This window comes from Bidens hawaiensis, unplaced genomic scaffold (genome assembly GCF_021521415.1).
Source record: "Bidens hawaiensis isolate Kalapana, Puna unplaced genomic scaffold, B.hawaiensis_p1.1 tig00025990_1, whole genome shotgun sequence".
NCBI classification, from domain to species: Eukaryota; Viridiplantae; Streptophyta; class Magnoliopsida; order Asterales; family Asteraceae; genus Bidens; species Bidens hawaiensis.
In genome coordinates, this window is record NW_027494178.1 from 293,969 (window position 1) to 297,841 (window position 3,873).

The 3,873-nt window shown below is 39.0% G+C and overlaps 1 pseudogene across 1 annotated transcript; it reads right to left on the reverse strand.

Moving 5' to 3' along the window:
* Positions 1–455: 455 nt before the first annotated feature.
* Positions 456–3,433, reverse strand: LOC143572691 (ankyrin repeat-containing protein ITN1-like; annotated as a pseudogene). The gene is made up of 4 exons (XR_013142307.1): positions 3,132–3,433; positions 2,048–2,530; positions 1,560–1,970; positions 456–1,473 (listed from the first exon to the last, which is right to left on the reverse strand). The product of XR_013142307.1 is annotated as an ankyrin repeat-containing protein ITN1-like (transcript).
* Positions 3,434–3,873: the final 440 nt, after the last annotated feature.

Here is a 3,873-nt window from a genome sequence, read left to right on the forward strand (position 1 = left end):
CAATCCAGGTCACTCGAAGTCGGCTTGCTATAGCCTTTAAGCTCGAGTTGAGTCGAACTTAAAAATAATTATACATATATAAATAGAATTACTAAATAACTGATAAACGATATACAAGTCGGCTTGAGCTTAAAAAATTCCAATGAGTCAAGCTCGAACTCTGTTAGGTTAAACAAGTTGAGGTCGAGCTCTAGTGGCTCTTTTGTTCCCCTTTGAGGCTATGAGAACTACATAGAGAACGAAAACATGTAGAAGACGTGAGCAAAGGCTGATACGTGACAATGATCGCTATAGATACGCGTCACGCCATATGGATCGCTATAGATGTGATTATACACTATATACAGATAAGCCTCTACAACTATTTCAGCAGAGTTTATAAAAAACACAAAGTGTGCCCATGAAGTGTAATAATATACATTAAATATTTAAAACTTATGAGTGAACTCAAATCATAATACAATTTATCAACTCATTGAAATCATGTATGGGTCAATATGTTCTTCTATGAGTATCCATCCAGTTACAGCTTCGTGGTCATGACCAAAAAACTACAGATATGATATTTTGACTTCATAATTTCAGGGTCAATTGTTGACTAAACCTACCTATAAACAACAACAACAACAATATTACCTCATATCGCATAAATTCGGTCGACTTCCGAGTTGGAGAACTCAGAGTTGGGATGCCACGTGTTCGACCCACTCTTTGCAATCTTCTCCTTCTTCCTCTTTAGCCGAGTTTTCTTCGACTTGAACACATAATAAGTCATGGTTCCGAGAACCCCTGCCATTATTACACCCCCCACAGCCGTGATCAATGCAGCAGCCCATTCGTATTTTCTACCGACTACAATATAAGACGAAGCCATAAACGCCACCGAGGTGCACACAGAAGCCAACCACATCAGTTTATTAATCACCTCAACCACCCGTCTTTCAGCCTTCGTCTCACCTCTAACCAATGTAATTTGAACCACCACAACCGCCAACGAAGTGAAAAGTGCAATCGCGTTAAACACAAAAAAGATTTTAAAAGAAGCCCGGTCCACCACCACCGCGGACCCATCGTCATTATCACCGCCAGGGACTGTAAAAATAGCAGCAAACGCGACAGTTGCAAAAAGCACCCCACCACGGTTACCGAGTTTGTGGCGTTATTAATTCCTTCACGATGAAGTTTTCTGAGCTCTTTAGCGATTCCACTAACGTTTTTGTTCTTTTTCTTGGTTTGTAACAGTTGTGTGTGCACATCGTTTTTAATCTGAGTCACCGTGTTTCTTAACTCGTCGCGTGGTTGGTTCAGCTCGTTTGCTCGAACCGCACCACAACGAGTCAAACACGCTATTATAGCTGACGAGTCTTCAGATAACGGAGGCGTTTCAGCTATGTCAAGAGCCGTTTTGTGATCTCTCGTTAATGCATTCACGTTAGCACTCGTATCAGGAAGGCTAAGCAACTCGTTTACTATCTACAAAAAATAAAAAAGATGTCACACATATAGAAACAGATTATGTAAATAAAACTATTAAATAATCACAATCGAATAAAGTGTACCTCGGCTCGTTTTTTTCTAGTGGCAACATGCAATGCGGTAAAACCGGACTTGTCTGGAAGCATAACGATAGCTGCATCCGCCTCGAGCAGTAGTTTCACAACCTCACTGCTAACACCTTTAACAGCCATATGTAATGCAGTTTGTCCTTTATTATCTGTTCTTCTAGCAAGCAGTTGATCTTTATCAAGTAAAGCTTTCACAATTTCAACATGTCCAGATCTAGCTGCAAAATGCAACGAATTTTTTCCGTTCGATTTTGTAATATACAACAAACTACTGTCTTTTTGACAGCAGCTCTTTAACAACAGCAGTGTGTCCTCTTGTAGCTGCGGTTATAAGAGGGGTTGCGTTTCGTTGGGATCTTGTTTGGCATAGTGATGGATCATGATCGAGTAGCAGTTGGACCACGGCTGCAAGTATTATTAAGAAATTATAAATACTATTTATGACTGATTAACTGATAATAGAATAAAGTCAACAACTTTACCATCATGTCCTTGACTAGCAGCAATATGCAAAGTGTCGAATTCCAACCGGCTTTTACGGGTGATCGTTTCTTTATCCGAGTATTTCAGCAGCTCCTTCACAACCTCAAGATGCCCTTTTTCAGCAGCAGTGTATAGTGCGGTTTCACCTAACTCGTTAACCTCGTTAACCACAGACGCCCGAATCTCAGCAACTTCCGCATCAAAATCAGCCCCGCTTAAAGTCCCCATCATTTGTGAATTAATATCATCAAGTATTTTCTTCACAGCCGCCAGATCCCCTCGTTGGGCCGCTAGATGGAGCTCGGTATCGTTATGTCTACCCGTCACTTGCTTGGCATACTTCTTTTTCCCGGCTTGATCCATCCGCTTGCCCGAATTTGAAAGCACCAGTGCTGGAGCCGTTGGAGACGGCGATGGCTCCGAAAGCAGGTTCGGGTTTTGATTATGCTTTGTTGGAGTCATCAGCCCCTTTTCTAAGTCTCCTGGTGAAGATTAATTGTCGGAAATCAGGCCCCGAAACAACACTCGAACAAATAGTTTTTGTAATCAGACTCCCATGGTTGTAAAAATCGCGCCAAGGCGTCGATTAATCGCTAGTCGGCGCCCCACCGACTAGTCGCCGATTAATCGCTAATCGGTCAAAATTGAAAATTTGGTATATATTTGAAAGTTTAAATATAAATTCCAACCCGACTAGTCGTTAGTACCTATCCCAGAGCCCGACTAGCGCCTAGCGAGTTCTACGACACTGCCAACACCAGATCAAGACTCTTTTTTTTTATTTAATAAACTTGCACAACATTCAATAACTAAACAGATGAATTTAAGCTATCCTAACTAACTAAATTAAACTTGCCACTTTAACTCCTTCAACTTTCTTTTTAACTCGTTTCAAGATTAACTTTCAACCGTATGTACAAGATCAATCTGATTTAACTATTTAAGTAATAAGTGATTGCTAGTACACACAATCTAATGTTTTTTAGACTAAGTACCATAATAACAATTAGAAATATGCAAATAAAGTAAGTAATAATATTAAAGCAGAAACATTTTAAAAGTTTAAAAGAAACAGAAACACACCTTCATTGATGGCAGAAGCCATGTTTGGATTTAGAAGATGAACAAATCCTAGCAATAGATGTTTGAGGGTTGTAAAGTTTTGATTTTGATGGAATCTGTATGCAAAGAATGTTTGATGAGAGAGAAAGAAGACAAACAAATGGTGGTGGAAAGAAAGAACAAAGTCTACTACTTGATTCACTAAGTGCACATGCTAAACACCTTGAACTTTCACTAATCTTGCAATTACTCCCCTAACCTTTTTTTTAGATATTTTATTGGAAACTGGTTACTACTCGATCTGGTCTCGGATCGACCCTAACCGGTTTGGGATTTACAACTCTCAAAACTGGGTTCAACTTGAACTGGTTCCTCCATGACCCGTGTTTGACTACTTTGACCATACTCTGGTTCGGTTCTGACAGTCTAACCGGAACCATTTTAGGCTTTTGACCGGAAATGTGCACCTCTGGCTCCACCTATGTTATTAACCACATAATATTAGAGTTAAAATTAAGATTATTCTTTAAAAAATCTTGTTAATCTAACGATGAATAACAAACGTGAATAACATGCACCATATATTAGTACAACATAATTGTTGTGTTATACCAAATAAATGCCCTTTCGTAATAGCATGAATATAACGAATGACTTATTTTCAATGTCAATACTTGTTAGTTGTTACTTTCCGACATCAGTTTGTTATTTTAATCACTATTCTTATTACCTTTGTAAATTTGTTTCATTCATTTGTTATTCT